The following is a 22207-nucleotide window of genomic DNA, read 5'->3' on the forward strand; positions in this document are numbered from 1 at the left end:
ACCCGAGGAGGTCTGCCACGGAACTCTACACATAGTCCAGTCAAAATATGGAATGACCCAAAACAAATTGCAACAGAAACTATTCTACTTGCATTTAACCTGAAAGAGCTATCAAAACAACATATTAAAAGTTCCCTAAAATTCGAGTGGTGGATCAATGCCTAATTTGCATAAATTCAAAATGGCCGCCATTTAACCAATTTATGCTTATATCTTGGGACATAAAACCCATAGAAAGTCCGATCTTGTGTCTAAACCTATGTTTTTTAGGTCAAGGAATACAATTATGTCAGTAGTGACTTAAAAGTATTCCTTTGTACATAATTTGCATATATTTGCCTATAAACGCATCCAAAATGGCCGCCATAATGGCCTTTTAATATTTCCGTACATAAAACCTGTAGAAAGTAAATTCTGGAGTCTATACCTATGTTTTTCACGTCAAGGAACACAATTATGATGTCAGTTGTAACTTAAAAAGCATTCCTATATACATAATTTGCATATATATGCATGTAATTATATGCAAAATGGCTGCCATATGGCTTGTACATGCCCCTCTTTCTGATTATTTCATCCGTAAGTGGGTTCCTTTGTGTCCCTTATCTTCACTGTCAGGAATAATTGGTGCAATATTTACATTCAGTAGTAAGTCACTGAAAATCTATAATATGCATATAAATATATTTTTTCAAATCTCTAATATGAATACTTTTCTACTTTTAGGATGTACATATACATGCAGCCTGCACAATGTTGATTGTGATGCCTGTATTTATTAATTCAAGGGCAAAGAACATTTACATTTCACAATCTTAATGAACATCCTTATACCTATAGCTGCATGAATTTCCATGAATTTGCAAGTACTTTTGGGCCTACTTTACCACCCATGATTTCCTCAAATAAAGCCTCTGGACATTAATCAATGTAAACAGCGTTGAACAGAACCGATTTTCATTTAACTTTAACTTTAAATTAGCTTCCAAGTGTGCCCAATAGGTACAGAAAAATTGAAATCTTTGAAATGTTTAATGCATATTTGTAACTACACAATACTATCAAGGTAAGAAGGGGGGTACATTCATTATGAGCATGCTTATCTATGAGTTGATATATACAAAAGTTACATGAGTTTGGTATACATTGTAGTAGATGTTTTTGTCATATTTTGGTGCCTTGGTCACTCAATGTGTTTCTGAACAAGAGACCCATGTGTTTAGAGCTCACCTGAGTATCTCAAGTTTACCTTCCATGCATGGAGTCTAGTGGACTTTTACCTAGGCAGAACACATCAAAGTTGGAAGCCTTTAGAGATCTCCAGGGCTCAGGGAGACATGACATCCATATGCTTTTATTCCGTGACACTGGCGAAAACACCTGCCAAGTCTGTAGAAAATGTGATCATGCATTACCAAAAAGATCAAAAATTAAAACTGGTCCCTAATGAATTAGTTCTTTCAGCAACCAAACGGGGACACTCCTGGATCTGCCATGAAGCATTTAAAAGTATCTTCTACAGTACAGGGTCCCTGTAATCATGGCCTTTATCCTTTTACCCATTTCTGATTCTATAGAAAAAAATGATTAGGATTCCCTAATTTGGGGGATTTGGGGCATCTTGGAGTCCCTATGAGGTTCATGGTACCCATGTGACTAAATAATATGATATTCTATCACCTGCCAAGTTCGGTAGAAAAAAAAATTCCACACTTTTTGTAAAAATGATGAAAGTGTGAAAATTGGCCCCTAATTCAGTACAGGCCCAAAGGGGATCACCCCTAAATCTGCCATAAACAATCTTATGAGTACATTCACTAATATATTTGCTCAAAGCACTTATGCTTTTAGAAAAGCAGAGACTCTAACGCTACTTCTTTCAGCGGTTGATATGGGCCGCTTTGAGACTGTTTTCTTAAAATTTCCTGCCCTCAATCCAGAGTTTGTAGTTTTCTCGCTCTAGATGGCTGCGTGTGTCTCTCTTTTTCTCTCAAGATTTTTTTTTTTTGCGCATGTCACAAATTCAACACCCAAGAGTCAAAGAGCCCATGAGCTTGACACTAGACAAATAAGGCCCACAAGTCCGACACAATGCAAACAAGGCTTTTAAGTTTGACACAGAATTATTAAAGCAAGGAAGACCGAAAACCTCTTTTTTTTTTAATGCTGACCTCATTGACTCGTGGAAAAAACCCAAATGTTTAAAGCAGGAGAACAGATCCAGGGATGATCCCCTTCGGATCCGAACCAAATTAGGGACCAATTTTCACACTTTCATTGTCTTCACGATTCTTTTTTTCTTTTTTGGGGGGTGGGGGTCTACACTATTGAGGGTACTTTCAAGTGTTTCATGGCAGATTTAGGGGTGTCCTCTTCTGGCAGCAGCCAGGAATAATTTATTGAGGACTACTTTAAAGTTTTGATCTTCTTTGTGGAAACGCGCATGATCATATTTTTTTGCAACTTTGGCAGATGTTTGTTTTCGCCAGTGTCATAGAATAAAAACATATGAATGTCATGTCTCCCTTGGCCTTGGAGGTCTCCAAAGGCTTCCAACTTTGGTGTGTTCTCCCTATGTAATAGTCTGCAAAACTGCATGGAAGGTAAACTTGAGATACTGGGGGGCTCTCAACCCATGGGTTTCTTGTTCAGAAAGTCACTGAATGACAAGGCACCAAAATATGACAAAAACAATATCCACACAAAACTCATGTAATCTTTGCATATCAACTCATAGATAATAATTCTCATAATGAATTATTGATGTACTCACCTCTTCAAAAAAAAATCAATTGCATGTATGCATTAAACATTAAGACAAATTCTCATATTGTATGCAAATATGAGATGTTTCAAATAATTCAGAATTTTCCATTTTTGTGTACCTATTGAGCACACATGGATGCTAATTTGGAGTTAAAGTTGAGTGACAACTGTTTCTGTTTGATACTGTTTACATTGATTAATGTTCAGAGGCTTTATTTGAGGAAATTATGGGTGTTACAGTACTTGCAAATTCACGCAGGCTTAGGTGTAAAGATAATCATTTAGGTTGTGAAATGTTAACGTTCTTTGCCCTTGAATTAGTAGATACAGACATCACAATCAATATTGTGCAGGTTGTATGTACACGAATATGTATAATAAAAGTAAGTGCATTCATATCTAAGTTATTTGAATAATCATATGTACATTTTATGCAAATTTTCAGCGACTTACTCCTGAATGTAGGTACTGCAGCAATTATTCCCGGCAGTGAAGGTACGAAACACAAAGGGACCCACTTACAGATGAAATAATGGGAGATAGGGGCATGCACAAGCCATATGGCGGCCATTTGCATATAATAATAAGCATATATATATATGCAAATTATATATATTAGAACGCTTTTAAGTTGCAACTGACATAATTATGTTCACTGACGTGAAAAACATAGATATACATGCGAAAATTTACTTTCTACAGGTTTTATGTGCGGAGATATTAAAAGGACAATATGGCGGCCATTTTGGATTCATTTCTATGCAAATTTATGCAAATTATGCACAAAGGAATACTTTTAAGTCACTACTGATGTCATAATTGTATTCCTTGACCTCAAAAACATAGGTTTAGACACAAGAACTGACTTTCTATGGGTTTTGTGTCCCAAGATATAAGCATAAATAAGTTTTATGGCGGCCATTTTGAATTTATGCAAATTAGGCATTGATCCACCACTCGAATTTTAGGGAACTTTTAATATGTTGTTTTGGATAGCTCTTCCAGGTTAAATGCAAGTGGAATTGTTTCTGTTGCAATTTGTTCTGGGTTGACCCCCTTTTTTTCATATTTTGACTGGACTAACACTCTGTGTGTAGAGTTCTGTGAGGTCTGCGGCAGCGGCGTACATTCGCTCTATTCAAATCGGGTTCGAGCAGACAGACACGCTGATTGGTCGACTTTTGCTCCCGAAATCGGGGAGCAAAAGTCGGTAATTCAAAGGGTTAACAAAAGGATGCGAAGCAGATCTCAAAAGGCCCTCGCGCAACCCCACTCAGCTGGGCTCTCTTCACCATACAGCGAAAGGGCCTTGACAAAAGGCTAGGCTAAGTCTGGGTAAGCACTATTTGGGCACCCGTCCCGCTTCATCATGAATATTCATCATCTACATGTATCCGTAATACCGTGGAATGTTATGATTTTTACATTTCCCGGGAGCGTTTTTACATTTCCCGGCAAAACTGAACATTTTTCCATCTCCCGGCGAGACGTTTTAACATCCCCCGTTGATTTTTATATTTCCCGGCGATACGTTTTTACATTCTATGGCACGTATCCAGCGTTCTGCCATTTACTAGTACACTAGTACAGAATCTTACTGCCTGATGAATATTCGTGATAAAGCGGGACGGGTGCCCAAATAGTGCTTACCCTAAGGAGTCTGAGGCACAGGTCGTAGGATGCCCTCCTTTGGTCATAAATAATGCACCCCACGCTGGATGTGGGGTATCCCGCGAATGGGTTAAAGACTCCAAAATCTATATCTAAGAATGAAAATGTGTGATTTCTTATTCTCATGCAAAGTAGATATAGTATGAGATACAAAGGTATGAAATAATCATTTGAAAACACATTAAATGTAGATCTGGAAGGGCTTTTTGTATAAACACACTTACAAAAGTAACTTCTTGACCTTTGCATTTTTACTATTGTTTATGAATGATATAAAATGATTTGTGGACTGAATGTCTCTTTCATGAATAAAAAGCTTATCTTGCAATTAGTCCAATATAAAAAATGGAGATGATTGAAATGAAAAAAAAGTACAATGCATAGATGAATGAAAATAATTGAGTGTATGATAAGAATAAAAAAAAAAATAAGTGAAGTGTGTGGCATATTTCACATGAATCAAGAAAATATTTGAAGTGCATGTAATATTTCACGTGAATCAAAGAACTGCCCTTTATTGTAAAAAAAATGAAAAAATGGAAAAAAAAATACAGAAAAATCAACAGATGAACAACTACATAGGACTACTAAAAATTACACAGAATAATTCTATGCCAAAAATAAAAACAAAAACCGCAAAAAATTACAGTCACAAACATAACTACATAAAACTACCAATGATAATTCTCAACTACACAAAATAATATGCAAAAAAAAGAAAAATATCTTTTAAAATCAATTGAAAACAGACTAAATGAAGATTACTCAATACTACACAAGATAAAAAATACAATTCTACTGTATGCCAAAAAAGAGAAAAATTCTGCCATAGAAAATGAATTTAAAAACTATATAAAAACTACTTATACAAGACAAAACAAAAAGTTCTATGCAGAAATGAAAATAAAAACAAATTTCTACCATAATATTTACAGTTATAAACAACTACTCAATACTACCCAAACAATAATTTTACTTGCTCAAAATAATAACACAAATGTAAACTATACACCGTTAAACGACACTGTCATCAAAATACATATCCAACAATTGCGTAAACTAAATAAAAAAAAATGACAGTATGCTTGGGTGACCCGCACCTCGTCATAGTTAATTTTTGTTCGTATTTGAATCACATTTCGTCACTGAAATTCTATGAAATCACCTTCACATACAGGACAAATGCTAAAAATTCCAATGGAATCACACGTTCACCGATCGATATCGAAAATTTGCAGCTATCGTCGCCAAACGCGAATAAGGAAGGGGCCCCTCAACTCGTCACCAGCGTTCCCATAGACTTAGCACGTAAAAGACTTGTGCGGGTGACCGTGATGTTCCCATAGACATACACGTAAAAGATGCGTGCGGGACAGTGGTGATAGCGTTCTAACACGTATTCCGATTAAAATTTCAGATTTTCGCGAAAACCTGTTCGGTTTTCACCACAATTTGCTTGGTTATGGTGGCCCTGCCAAGTTTCCAGCGTACTGAACACATCCCCGGTCATAAGTTTTTGTTTAGTGTGCTCAAAACAATTGCGGGGTGACGGTATTCGGGCCCCTGACGAGGTGCCTCGCTATACTTGACAAGGGACGCCGAGGCGCGTAGCGCCGAGGCAGCTAGTATTATATAATTATTACCTCCGCCAAGGGAGGAGGTTATATTTTCATTACCGTTGGTTTGTTTGTTAGTTCGTTAGTTCGTTTGTTCGTGTGCAAAATAACTCAAAAAGTAGTAAACGGATTGGTATGAAACTTGCAGGAAAGGTTGAGAATGACACAAGTAACAAACGATTAAGTTTTGGTAGTGATCCGAGAATTTGGGGGAATTTATGAAGGATTTTTGATATTTTGGCAAGTAGGGTCAATGAACTTGGGAGTTCAGGCTACGCGTATTTGAGGTTTGCATGCGCGCACTAAAGTGCGTGCTCTAGTTTCTGCTAGGGCGAGGCGCGCCGTGCAGCTGAGGGTTTGTGAGGCAACAAAGGCTTCTATATTAGGAAATCGGGCGACTTTCAGCACAATGCTACATAGTATGTACGTATCTATATGGGTGGAAATCGCTGACATCTCTATGGAAGAACGAGATCAGTGGTGGAAATGAGCTGCATGCTTGGCGGAGGTCTGCGCTCTCAGAGTGCTTTTCTAGTTATAATTTAGTTCTATTGAGTGGAAAAGTAATGAATGAAAAGAGATGGGGAAAATAGAAGTATGAAATTGAATACGAATAGAAAATATGGTACAAATTAATAGGAGCGAGCAAAGATATTTTCAAACATTTTAATATAGGAATGATTACTTTTTTCATCTTTTGTTTTTATTGATTGACTGGTACATACTTCCTGTAGCCAAAATTACTATCGCGCGTGACGCTCCTATGTATGACTTAACCAACTTCACTGAAATAAACATTTAATCGATCAAACGATTTACGGACGCACAGAAAGACGGACGCACAGAAACGAGTCTCTCCGAACATCACTCTACTTTCACTGAATTTTTATTGAAGAAAGTGGAATTTTCGTCCATAGACTCAGAGAACTTTTCTTTGATTTTGGATAAGCTCATATTCTCAAGAAATAGTGATCGAGGAACTTGGACGTGATTGCGTACTGTGGCGGCCAAAGGCGTTACAACGTGTCGGCTCTTTGGTTGGAACCTATATGCAAGCGTGGTATGTTGAATGTCCATTACTCACCGCGTATATAGCTCGTGCATATACCTTTCCGACATACATTTTGCATAGTCGGTGATTGTTTTCATATGGCCACTTTTGCAGTATCTATGATCCACTAACACTACCTGGTGTCTCCATGTGAGAATGCATCGTATTCGTCATTTTGAACTCCGCATGTAGCCACTTGTTGAAATGGGCATTACACACACCAATGGCTGCACCATAATTATTGAAAACTGTCGTGTGAAATGATTTGACTTTTTAGATCTAAGGGAGTTTTATCTGTCATTTTTGAGCCATTTTTAATCATACAACTTTATACCCTTTCAACTGTCATCTGACTTCTCCCTCTTGGGCGTTTGTATAGGTCTACCCATATCATATCAGTGCAATTAACTCATCCGCCATCATGCCTAACGCGTCGATGACTCAGGAAAAGGTCCGAGCCATCATTGATGAGACAATGAAGGCTTTTGTTGAAGGAGATGTATTCCTCCCAGCAATCAGGAATGCTGTCCGTGAAACCGTGCAAGCCGAACTATCAAGCATTGCCCAACGTGTTGAGGCGAATGAGGCTAATATAATGGACTTGGAAAAGCGCATTGAGGTCCAGTCAACCGAAATCACGAATCTGCACAAAGCTCTTGACAAGGAGCGCAACCTTGTTCAGAGCATTCAGCGAGGTGTCTGCGCACACGAGCAATATTCAAGACGTAATTGTCTGAGATTCTATGGCGTGGAGGAGTCAAAAGGCGAGAACACAGATGATCAAGTTTGCCACATTGTGAACAAAATCCTCAAAATACCTCTCACAAAGACTGACATCGAGAGATCTCACCGCATCGGATCCCCTAGCGAAAGTGAAAGCCCGGACGGATCTCTGAGGAGAAGCAGTCGCGCTTCGCGGAACAACAAAACGAAGCCTCGCCTAATCATAGTAAAATTCGTTTCATATCGCGTAAGGAAGCTTGTCATTTCCAAACGGCGTGCACTCAAGGGTTCCAGGAAGGGCATCGATGAAGATCTTACAAAGGAAAACGCTTTGCTGCTTCGCAAAACCAAATTGAGACCAATATCGATTACACCCGTGTTTTCCCGTGTGTTTGAAACCTTTGTTGTGCAGCATTTGATGAGAGATCTGGCACCTCACCTAGATAATCGTCAGTTTGGGAATATTCGCGGTAGCTCAACAACACACTACCTTGTAAGCTTAATCGATACAATTTTGAAGGGCCTGGAGAAAGACAATCATTGCGCGACACTTTGCACAATCGATTTCTCGAAGGCATTTGACCGAGTGAATCACAACATCGTCATTCGCAAACTCATCGAGTATGGTGTTGATGAAGCTCTTCTTCCAACCATTTGCAGTTTCCTGAGTAATCGCACCCAGGCGGTAAGAATTGGCTCTGCTATCTTGAATATGAAAACCCTGTCCTGTGGCGTGCCGCAAGGAACCAAGATGGGACCCGTCCTGTTCTTAACGCTGGTCAATGACGCTGCATGTTACACGGATAATCGCTGGAAATACGTTGATGATTTGAACATCCTTGAAATCCGTCCGTCCACAGCAGTTTCCCTTTTACAGAGAAATCTAGATGATCTTGCTGGTTGGTGTCTTGGAAACGATGTTAAAATCAATGTGTCTAAGAGCCATGCAATGACCTTCAATTTCAGCAGACGCGAGATCCATCAAGTGCCCTTGGATATCAAGGGTGTGCCCCTGGAGGAAACTGCGTGTCAGAAGATTCTTGGTGTTACCCTTCAGTCAAACCTTAAGTGGGACACGCAAGTCGCTGATATGATATCAAAGGCGGGGAGGAGACTCTTCATTCTTTGCCGTCTGCGTAGGTGTTGTGTGAGCCGGGCTGACCTGATTACTATCTACATATCTTACATTCGTCCTCTTTTTGAGTACGCTTCACCTCTCTGGGCACCTAACATAACCAAAGGACAGGCTAATGCCTTGGAAAGAGTTCAGAAACGCGTTTGTCGCATCATCCTAGGCAATGATTACACCTCATATGAAAACGCTCTCAATGAATTACAAATTCCACGCTTAACGTCCCGGTATGAGCAGCTCCTCCTTTCATTCGGACAGGGTCTTCTCCATTCCCCCCGCCATAGAGACTTCTTGCCACCTTCACGGAATCAGATCTCCACACGCCAACTTCGCAACTCTCATGCCCTGAACACTCCTTTCTGTAGAACTGAACGTTATCGTAGATCCACTATTCCGTCTGTAGTTTGCCTTCTTAATAAACAATAAGTTTTTATGATATCTAGTTTGTTATAGTTGTTTTATGTATGTTGTATGTGATAGTTGAAGGACTGGTTGTTCCCTATATTCCTTCACATATGTTTGCTATACTCCCTATGTTGTTTTTTTTTCCTCAAATTCCTTTTCCTCCTTAACCACAAAATTAGTAAATGATTTATGAAAAGGTCATTTTTGTTGGTCTATAGAAGCCTTTTAGGCTTAACTTCTTCTTTTTTCTACCCTTTTCATCAGACTGCATTTCAAGGTACATACATTGTATCTCTTACTCTTCATGACTTATGAGATACATTGCAATATTGGTACATCCAAGTATTATGTGCATATATATGAAAGTGCAATTTTGAATCTATTGTATAATCACATGTTTATGAATTTAGTTAAAATAATTTTTGTAATTGTTTTATATTTGTATGTGAAAGTTGCAAGACTGGTAGTTCCAAATTTTCTTCCATACATGTACATATTTGCTGTACAAGTACTCCCTATGGTTTTTTTTTAATATTATTTTCTCTTTTCTACCACAAAACCAGTATAAATGATATATGAAAAGGTCATTTTTGTTTGTCCAGAAGCCTTTCAGGCTTTACTTCTTCCTTTTTCCTTTTTATCAGACTGCATTTTAATGTACATCTCTTTTACTCATTATGACGTATATGGTACATTGACATCTTGGTATATGTACGTATGCAAGCATAATTATATATGCGGATATATGAAAGTGCAATTTTGAATATATTGTGTAATCATATGTTTATAAATTTTTTAAAGGAATTTTTGTAATATGTTGAACGTGATGAAGTCAGATTGTAATATAGTGTATTTGATGTTTGTTTATGTAATATAGATTTTGATATGATATAATATAGTAAAATGAAAATGTAATATTTGATGAAATATATCATTATGTTAGGTGTTTTTGGTGTTTAATAATTTCATTGATTTTTTTTTTTTGCAAAATTTTGGTAGTACTAGCTGGATGGTCGGTGTAAAGTTTTGGAACTGCTGTGCAATAACTTCTCCTTTTTGTTTTATTTCACCCTGCATATGTATTTTTGTTGTTGTTGCTTAGATTAAGGGTTTTTATAAATATTCATAATCCAGTGTTGTAAAGAAAAGTGATTGTACTGATGTAGTTTTTTCTCTCTCTCTGTTGTTGTACTGTATATGTATTTCTTTTTTGTTTATTTACATCGATAAATGTATGATTTAATGTATAATTTTTCAATGTTTGTTGTAAGCACCTTATCATTTGTGAGGTACTTTGATTTTTGTCTTGTCTATATACACTGTACATGTACTCTGTAAACTGAATGTACTTCAGCCTCTGGGCTGCCAATTTCAGGAACAATAAACCTCATCAATTCAATTCAAAGGTGCTTTCAGCTTGGACTTCCGATGGGAGAGTGGTTGCCATGCTCCCTGCTACTGGCGGGAAAACTATCAACCGTGTGATAAATTCTGAAAGTGACGTAGATTTGATATGACTCTCTGAATTGACACTGTAAAGTTATGCCAGTTCACATCAGTCCGCTCTATTGTAATAGAGTTTGTTTCCCAATACGTGTAGATTCTCAACTTTGTTCTATTTACTTAGTAAATTGACTGTGTGTTGTTGTTTTTTTCAAATCTTGCGTAACCTCAATCTTTTTTTTTAATACTTTTCTGGGTTTTTTTTTTTTGTTGAGTCAGATCTCTTGATACAATTATCTTTGCTACATGACTGTGCAATACCCTTGTGTTATACGTGCTAAGGCAGTCAGAAACAACCAAAGGGATTACAATGCACCCAATGCTCAACCTGGTCGCACACAATATGTGAAGGACTAAAAAATGAACAATATGATGATGTACACTACGAATTTTTGGACTGGAAATGTACAAAATGCGTTTTTCAGTGCTTACCTTTTGCTAATTGTATACCCGATGAGTTAAATATCGATACTAGAGACTTCATCACACCTCCAGTAAGCTCGAGTGTCGGTAATGAGTATGATAGTTCTGATGTATCACGACAATACGACCACTTCAAAAATAGTGATTTTAGATGTACTCACCTTAATATTCGTAGCTTATATCGTAATGTTGAAGAAATACAACTGTTTTTATATGATAATGATATTCAAATTCTAGCCTCGAATGAAACACTTTTGGATGATTCTATAAGTGATAATGAAATATGTATTCAACATTACGATATAATCCGTAAAGATCGGAATCGTAATGGCGGTGGTGTCGCTATTTATATACGCAGTTCAATTCCTTATGAGGTGATACATTCTGATGTAACTGATTCGCTTGAAATCTTGTACACCTTTTTTGTTTATGTCCTGGTACCACCCTCCTGACAGCAAAATTGAAATTATGAATATATATGAAAATGTTTTAACTTTTGTTGATACTTTCAGATTAAATATTATTGTGATGGGACATATGAATTGTGATATTTGCAAGAAATATAAGTCGAATGTTTTGCAGCGTTTTGAAGAAATAGATACATTATTTTCATTGCAGCAAATAAATACCACGCAGTTTACTCGAGTCACGCATAATACTAGGAGTTTGATAGACCATATGCTGACAAATGCGATTGATATAGTGAAAGTTTATGGAGTAATTAATGTTGGACTGAGTGATCACAATTTATGTTATTTGATTTTGAATTTCAAATCTGTGCAAAGTCTTAGGATTATAAGTTACCGAAATCTCAAAAATGTAGATTTGGAAGCTTTTCGTACTTATCTGTCTAATCACCCTTGGCATGAAATACCAGCAGCCACAACTATTGATGAAGCAATTGAACTTTGGGAAACATATTTGATGGAATCGATTGAAAACTTTGCCCCTGTTAAAAAGAAACGCGTACGAAAACAGCCTGCCCCCTGGATGAAGGCAAATATTAAAACGTTAATGAAAAAGAGAGATGATCTGAAACGAAAGGCCTCAAAATATAATGATGAAAATATTATCAATAAGTATCGTAAAATCAGAAACTTAGTGACAAAGCAATGCAGATTGGCAAAAAAAAATACTTCTCGAAACAGTTATCAAATGCTTTTAATTGCTCTTCCGGTTTGGTCGGTGCTTAAACCGCTCCTACCGTCTAAAAAGCTCGTTAACAACAGCACTGATAGCAACAACAGTTCAGTTTTGGCAAATCAATTCAATGAATTTTACGCAAATATAGGATCTGAACTAGCGGCTACTATTCCGGATTTCAGAAATAATACTGCTGAAATTAATTCTGTGCACTCATGTTTTGAATTTAATCCAGTAACGGAAGATGATGTAATGAAAACAATTCTGGGAATGAGTAATAGGAAATCTACGGGAGTAGACAATATTTCTATGTTAATGCTAAAAATGGCTGTTCCTGTTATTGTTTCTTCATTAACCCACATATTCAATAGATCTTTATCAGAATGTACATTTCCTTCCAAATGGAAGAGATCAAAAATAATTCCAATTTATAAAACTGGAGATAAAGCATCCCCAAATAATTATAGACTTATTTCTATTCTGCCTTCGGTATCTAAAATATTGGAAAAGCTTGTTCAAGTCCAACTGACTAATTATTTGAAAGATAACAGCATTTTATCTCAAGCTTAGTCGGGCTTTAGGAAAAATCATTCAGCCATTTCTACTTTAATAAAAGTAACTGATGATTGGCTGACCGCCATAGACCACGGTCAGTACACCGGTGCCGTGTTTATAGACTTACGCAAACCGTTTGATACTGTTGATCCTTGCATTCTGTTAAAAAGGTTATCTGCTATAGGTGTTGCTGAGAGCTGTTTGCCATGGTTCTCTAGTTATTCAACTGATCGCAGAATATGTACACTTTTCAGTTCATTAACATCAGTGGAAGCCAATATCGATTACGGTGTTCCGCAAGAGTCAATTCTGGGCCCGCTCTTGTTCATCATATATATTGACAGCATAGTCAAACACGTACATTCTTGTTCAATACATTTATACGCTGATGATACTGTTATCTATTTCTCACATTCAGACATTACTCATGATTGAGTCTGTTTTGAATTCTGAACTACAGAACATTTTCAGTTGGTTGTGTACATCGAAGTTCAGCCTCAATCAAGATAAAACTGTTTGTATGTTATTCGGCTCTCAGATGAAGTTAAAAAAAGTGTAATAAACTGCATTTATTGGTAAAAGAAAATATTATTTGTCAGGTACATTCTACGAAATATCTTGGCATGATCTTAGATCCATGTCTGAAATGGAACCTCCGTATTGATAAAATGTGCACTCGAATAAGTAATTTGGTACGGTTGTTATCCCGATTGCGACATACAATCATTTCTAGCCATTCACAAGCCATTCTAATTATTCACTTAGGTCAACAGGTAACTTAGCATTGCCAAAACCTAGGACAGAATATTGTAAAAGAACTTTATATTATAGAGATGCTGTGCAATACAACAATCTCCCTCCAAACTTAAAAGTTGCTTGTAGTCCTGCTTCATTTTCTAGTAAGTGTCACAATGCGACCAGTTTACCCCCCCCCCCTCATTTGCATTTGGATCATGCATGCTCGCATCTTAGTTTTATTTTGAACACATTAGCTAGGGATTATTATAAGGAACGGGATAAACCACCAGTCTGTTTATCAATACAATAACACATAGCCCAAGATTTTAGCATAGTTAGCACAGGTGGGTTTAATTGGGTAGGATGCAAAATCTTTTGTGTTTGTGTATGCAAGTGAGTATGAGAGTGCCAAGGTATGAGAGAGAGTGTGTGAGAGTAGGCAGAAGATACCAGGAGCTCCTTGCAGAAGGATGAAAAGCTGAGGAGCTGCAACCCATGCTCCTATGTGTGTGTAGCTATAGGGAATTGGAGGAATAGGAGGAGCCGATTTCAGCGCAACTTTTGGTAGCACAGGCCAGGAGAAGCCCCCAACTTCCCCCAGCTCGACTAGCCCCTTTAAGAACTGGATGAGCTGGGCTCATGACAACGCTCATGACAACGCTCATAACAGCTCATGACAACGCTCATGACAACGCTCATGACAAAACTCATAACAAACGTCCAGCCCGCATCGCTATATAACGCGACATCCTGCACTTATCGATTCCGAGCTGCTATTCAGCACTCTACCAGCACTCCTTTTTACCCCGCCCCCTTTTTTTCCAGGTGCTATTTAACCATTTAAATCCCATGATTATGTGTATGTCTGCCACAATGTGATTTGGTAGGATAGTCATTTTGCAGCAACTCCGTTCGTTTATGTAACCCTTTGAATTGTTCATTTTTGTACCAGTTGATTTTTATTTCATTTTGACGGGCCGGAAAGCACCGAGCTTCGTCAATAATAAACAATTTATTTCACGGTATACATTTGTGCAACGCCGCCTTTCTTTGCAGTTCATAATTTATACCATTATACAACTATAACAGGACTTAATCCTTTGTCAGCCAGACTACTCAGAGCCCACAGCCTAGAGCTGATAGGTTAGGTTAAAATATAGTTTGGTGTAGTTAGCAAGTTTTGTATGTGTTATTAATTCTCATGCAATGCTATACCCATGTTATATACAATTCTCATGCAATGTTATAATGCTGTATAGGAAATTCTGCCTTGTAACAGTGAGTCAAGTGGGGAAAAGGAGGCTTTATCAGCTGTGCCTGTCTTCACTTCAATTCTGTGCAGCGCGAAATTTATTTTGGTAAGTGTGCAAATTTATCCTCAGTGCCTTACAGTATGGAGCGTGATAAATTCATTGCACAGGGAAAAGAATTTGGGTTTAGTGGCAGTGAGTTGAAGGAGTATGTTGATTAGTGCATTAAAGAAGCCAGAGATGAGAGAGCTGAAACTAGGCGACCTGAGACAGATGCTAGGAAAGAACAAGCAGACTTGTTAGCCCAACAAATCAAGCTAGAGGAATTGAGGAATGTCAATGGGATGGGGCACAGGCCCAAGTTTGGGAATAAACCGAGCATTCCCCCTCTGCCCGTGTTTCAAGAAGGAAAGGATGACATAGATAGTTACCTTTGTCGCTTCGAAAGACACGCATCCTGTGTCGGATGGGATAAGGAAGATTGGGCGCTAGCACTGTCCGCTTTGTTATTTGGTAAGGCCCTTGACATTGTCTCTAGGCTTACATCAGAGCAGGTGCAGGACTATGAGATTGTAAAATCGTCCCTGCTGAAGGGTTACGACCTCACCCAAGAAGGTTATAGGGTAAAGTTCAAGCAGTCTAAACTCCGCCAGGGTGAAACCTTTGTGCAGTATGCTTCCCGAATAGAAAAGTATTTGGATAGGTGGATTGAGCTTAGTCCATACAATGATGGTGTTCAGGGACTTAAAGCTTTGTTGATCCAAGACCAAGTATTTGATGCATGTAGCAAGGAGTTACTGATGTTTGTCAAAGAACGTCAGCCTAGGAATCTGACAGAGGTTTTATCACTTGCTGATCAGTATCGGGATGCTCACATGGACCCTAGGATTAGGAGAATGAAAGACAAGTCCATTCATTCTAGTGGAGCCCAGCAATCCAGTTCATACACTACTGATACAACTAACAGTGATACTAACAGATCAAATGCCTCCCAAGGAGCAGTACCATTCAGAGAAAAATCCGGTCAATCTAAGTCACAAGGGAAAAGGTTAATGAAATGTTTTGATTGTTCTAAATTTGGTAACTCCTCTTGGAATTGCCCAAATAAGAAAGGTCGACAGGAGAAGGTGCGAGTCTCACTGAGGGCAAGCCAGCAGCAGGTCGTCCCCAGGACACAGGACCCGCTGAGCCGCTACTCGAGGAATCCAGTGAGACTACCCACTTGCCAGAACAGACTGGGATGTGCCTGATTGTGAATCCATCACCTATCGGGATGGAGAATCTCACTGATGATGGAGCCACAGTGAAATTGGCAACCGGTGGCACACTTCCCGTACTGTCAGCGGCTGCATGTGGAACACGAGGAGACGCTATGCCAGTGTGTGAAGGCATGGTGAATAGGCAGCGTGTGGAGGTACTTCGCGACTCGGGTTGTTCAACCGTTGTTGTGCGACGCAACCTTGTGTTGGAGGAGCAATTCACTGGTGAGCAGAGGACCTGTGTTTTGATCGATGGAACAGCGAAGAAGTACCCCGTCGCCATTTTCGAGGTAGACACACCCTACCTAACGGGCACGCTTGAAGCTTTGTGTATGGATTCGCCTGTTTATGATCTCATTCTCGGCAATGTGAATGGAGTCCGCGAACCAACAAATCCAGATGAGAGATGGGAGCCAGAAAGTCATCAGGCCAGTGCTGTGGAAACAAGAGGACAGCAGAGGCAAGCGAGACATGCGCAACCAGCCCTCTCAGTGCCCGAACCACTGGAAAGCACGGTGTCCGTGGAGGACTTGATAAAGGCTCAGCATGAGGACGAGTCGTTGAAAGCGCCGAGAAACCTGGCAGAACTCGGAGATCAACGTGTGACAAAGCACGGCAACACTACGTCGTTTGTGTATAAGAGCAGTGTACTCTACAGGAAATTCATTGATGTAAACCCCGGATCAGATGTGGTGATGCAAGTTGTTGTGCCATCAAAGTTTCGGAATCAGGTCATGAAGCTGGCACACGAGTCCAACTTTAGAGGTCATCTGGGAAACAAGAAGACCCGCGACAGGATTCAGTCCAACTTCTTCTGGCCTGGAATGCATGCCGATGTGGGACGTTATTGCCGTTCGTGTGGGCCATGTCAACGAACCTCTCTAAAAGGTAAAGCGACAAAGATACCCCTAGGATCAATACCCCTCATCGATGGGCCGTTTAGACGGGTTGCCCTCGACTTGAAGGACCGGATGGAGGCAACTTGCAAACTCACCCAAAACAACCTCGGCCACTCAGCCGAGAAATACAGAAAGCAGTGCAACCGGAAAGCAAAGAATGACCAGCCTACATCACGGAGCAACCTGCTTCATCGATCAACACTAACTCCCACTGAATCCCTCCAAGACGTGCAGACCAGTCCCAAACTGGATGAAAGTCCGCATGGGACTATCAAATCTGTACTGGACGAGAATAAGGACGTCCTGGCCGACATCCCCCGACCTACAACTCTTGGAAAGCGCAACATCAGACAACCGAACCAAGGATCACTCAAGAATAAGCCATACTCGTTACCCCATATTATCTCAGGGTATCTCAGGTTATCCCAAATCATCGCTGATTATCTCAGCAGAATCCCTGAAACCTGAACTTAGGACTGTCGCCTAAGCAGGGAGACCTGTTTTCTTTCCCTTTTAGATATATTGACACTGAATTTCTACCTCAATGTGTATTTGACAGGAGAAAGCCACTCCGCTAACACAAACTAATGATTTTATTATGTTTCTCTCACTTTTGAAATTATAAAAATTTCTCGAAGGAAGGGGAGATATGTCACAATGCGACCAGTTTACACCCCCCCCCCCCTCATTTGCATTAGGATCATGCATGCTCGCATCTTAGTTTTATTTTGAACACATTAGCTAGGGACTATTATAAGGAACGGGATAAGTCACCAGTCTGTTTATCAATACAATAACACATAGCCCAAGATTTTAGCATAGTTAGCACAGGTGGGTTTAATTGGGTAGGATGCAAAATCTTTTGTGTTTGTGTATGCAAGTGAGTATGAGAGTGCCAAGGTATGAGAGAGAGTGTGTGAGAGTAGGCAGAAGATACCAAGAGCTCCTTGCAGAAGGATGAAAAGCTGAGGAGCTGCAACCCATGCTCCTATGTGTGTGTAGCTATAGGGAATTGGGAAGGCACTGAGGCTGAGGTACGCCCTATACTTTGCAAAGTGGTTTTAGCATGGCTGGCAAAACCACAGGTTTGCAGGCAGTGTGACTTCTGACAGCACAGGCCAGGAGGAGCCGATTTCAGCGCAACTTTTGGCAGCACAGGCCAGGAGAAGCCCCCAACTTCCCCCAGCTCGACTCGCCCCTTTAAGAACTGGATGAGCTGGGCTCATGACAACGCTCATGACAACGCTCATAACAGCTCATGACAACGCTCATGAGAACGCTCATGACAAAACTCACGACAAACGTCCAGCCCGCATCGCTATATAACGCGACATCCTGCACTTATCGATTCCAAGCTGCTATTCAGCACTCTACCAGCACTCAGCAGACATCAAACGCAAATCGTCATAACCTCGGCAATATTCGGCATCAGTCGGCGTCGTTTGTCTTTGGTCAGGTCTCGGAGCCCCGCCTTCGGACCTACTCACCGTCCTCGTCCTCCAGGGTGACGCGCCTGCCCGTCGTCCGTTCTCCCGCGTGTAAGACCCTTAGACGCCCAACTTTGTGAACTTCACGCGAGTGAACTGAAGGACTCGGAAGCTCGATCCGCACCCCCCCCCCCCTTTTTCCAGGTGCTATTTAACCATTTAAATCCCATGATTATGTGTATGTCTGCCACAATGTGATTTGGTAGGATAGTCATTTTGCAGCAACTCCGTTCGTTTATGTAACCCTTTGAATTGTTCATTTTTGTACCAGTTGATTTTTGTTTCATTTTGACGGGCCGGAAAGCACCGAGCGTCGTCAATAATAAACAATTTATTTCACGATATATATTTGTGCAACGCCGCCTTCTTTGCAGTTCATAATTTATACCATTATACCACTATAACAGGACTTAATCTATCGTCAGCCAGACTACTCAGAGCCTAGAGCTGACAGTAAGTTAGCATCATTTGTTTCAGATTTTTTATAATCCCTCCATAGTATAAGTTTAATTTTTTGGTAGCTCAGTCAAATGTACTTTTTTTTCTTTTGTCAGTGATATACATATTTTTACAGTTTGAATCTTTTTATCCTGATATCAATATCAATTTCATGTTAGGACCCCATGGAAGAACAGCCAAGTCTTCGTAGACTGAGCTGAACGGGCTATCCTACCGTACATATTCGTTGCTTATTTTTTTTTTCTCTTGCTTTCTTCCCTTTTCCATATTTGATGCATTCTATGTTTTAATCTACTGTTGATCATATGTTGTATATTGCTTGTCACACTTTTACTGTACTCTTTTTTTTTTTTTTTGCTTGAATTTACGGTGAATAAATAAATCAAATCAAATCAAACCTCTTCTGAACTAATCAACGCACCACCTTCACATTGTAAATATACTGGATCTTGATCTTTCCTTTTCTATGGCATAACATGCTTCAAAGATGTCCATACCTCATGAGAATTTCTGTCATTTTGTTTCAACAGTCTTAGTGATATGCTCAGATTTAGCCTTTCTTAATGCTGTAGTGACCTTATGTCTTTCCATTCCATACTCACTCCAATCTCTATCTTCTTTCGTTCTCTTTTACTTTTTTTCTATTGTGTATTTCTAACATGAATCAACTCTGATATTATTCTTGTCATCTACGGGGATTTTTTTTTTCTTTCTGACTCTATGTTTTTTAATGGGAGTATATTTACCAACAATAACCGCTAATGTATTTTCAAAATAACCACATGCGTCATTTACATCATCTTTGGTTTCCAATTCGTGCCAATCCATGTGAGCAATTTCTCGAACGTATGCTTCCATATCAATACGCTTTACGTTACGTACCATGATGTACTTGTGCTGGTTTGGGGGTTGGCTTCTGATATTTGTTCCGATCGCCACGCACAATGGACTAAATAATGGTCACTGAGAGCTACATGAATAACTCCACTCTGTCTTATTTTATCAGGATTATTTTATTATGTAATAATGAGATTCAGAAATGTTGAAGTCACATTTGTTACCCTAGTTGGTTCAGTAATGACTTGGTTCAAATCAAAGTTATCCAATATCTTAAAAAAAAAAACACACGTTTCGACTGCCATAAAGTTCGATCTAGCATATCACAGTTTATAATACCAACAATGAGCACGTCCATGTTGATATCGTCAATTCTTTGAAAAAGTGCCTCAAATTTCTGAAACATTTGTACACCAGAGTTTGGCGGACTGTACCATACAAACACAAGGAAATTTTTCATTTCACACTCCGCACGGACCATCAAGCCTTGACTGCGTTGTTGAGTACTTCGGGATCCGGATATAGACCGCTCCAAATTTATCGCTGGTCAGACAGACTGCATCAATACGACTTCGACGTCGAATACCTCGCAGGTAATCGCAATCGCGTCGCAGACATGTTGAGCCGTACGCCATCAACTCCAAGCAATGATCACGACAACATCGCAACAAGCGACATGGAAGAATTCAACTTCTCTGTGATCTCAAACGCAACCGCGAAGCTTGTTACGCGAGAGGAACTGGAAGCGGAATCTCGCACAGACGAAACGCTGAAAAAAAAATACGTCAGTACTTGAAATCAGAGTGGCCAAGCAAAGTTCCAGACGAACTCAAACCCTACTATAGGGTAAGACACGAACTCGCAGTGTATGATGGTGTATCAATCGCACGCGGCACGCAAGCAGTCGTACCAAAATCGCTGCGACGTCGGGTCATACAGTTGGCCCATGAAGGTCATCCCGGCATCGTGAAGATGAAGCAAAGATGTTGACACAGAAGTAGAATAATTTGTGAGGGACTGCGAGAGCTGTACGCTGAGCGAGAAGGCATCAACCCCACATCTAGCTCCCTTACAACCTACGCCTTGGCCTACCGAACCGTGGGAATCGATTCAAGTCGACATATTCGGTGAGGTCGTCGCAGCTCCAGCCTGACAGCGATTCTTGATAGTGGTGCATAGCACTGATGAAGTGGCCTGAGATAGCAGCAACGAGCTCAGTCACCACTAAGTCGGTCATTGCCATCCTTGAAACCTTGTTCATGAAATGGGGACTGCCAAAAACCATAACCACGGAAAATGGACCTCAATTTGTGTCTGCCGAGTTTTCCGAGTTTCTTTCGCAATACGGAATTCGTCACCAACGCACTTCACGCTACAATCCGCAATCAAACGGTGGCGTAGAGCGATTCAACCGCGTGATCAAAGACAGTGTGAAGGCAAGCATGTCAGAAGGTAAAACATTTGACCAGTCAATTCAAACCCTTCTGCGTACGTACCGATCAATCCCCCCACTCGTTGACCAGCAAAACCCCAGCCGAGCTCATGATAGGGAGGAATATCAGAACGCCTCTCAGAGAAGATCAGACTGAAAACAACCGAAATCGCGACAAAACAGCACAAAGCAAAACAGTACACGGACACGCGCAGAGACGCAAAACCTGCTCAATTCCGTGTCGACGACTGGGTGCAAGTGAAGCGACCGATTCGCAGCCAAAACAAGTCATTCGCAGACTGGGAGCGAGTGCATACCTTCTGCACGACGGAACGCGTTGGAATGCGAGACGCTTGATCTCCACCCGAAGAGGAGGCAATGGCGACCTCGTTCACAGCGAAGCGAACCAATTCATCTTCGATGACGGCGACCCCCAACAACATGGGACAAACTGCGAACCACCACTTCGCCGATCGCAAAGATTGAGACGCCGACCTCAATATCTGGATGATTTAGTTTAATGAATAACAGTAAACTATAATCTTCAAACTGCATGCAAATTTTGAAATCAAAAGAGAATACCCGGATTTTGGACGACATGATTATTTGGAACGATGAAACTGCAGTTTGTTACTTTGGCAACGTTATGATTATTATCACACATATTGGAAAATTCAAAGACATTGGACTCATTTTTGGATAAATATTTTGGCTTATATATTTGGACTCACCTTGGACTGAATGTTTGTTTCAAAGGAAGGAAAATATGTTGTATCGGTTATACTGTCTGTCAACCATGTTGCCCCTTTGTGTATTACTCACTCACAACGTTGATGCAACGTCAGTGCGTTGACTTGA

Source organism: Diadema setosum, chromosome 7 (assembly GCF_964275005.1).
Source record: "Diadema setosum chromosome 7, eeDiaSeto1, whole genome shotgun sequence".
Classification (NCBI taxonomy): domain Eukaryota; kingdom Metazoa; phylum Echinodermata; class Echinoidea; order Diadematoida; family Diadematidae; genus Diadema; species Diadema setosum.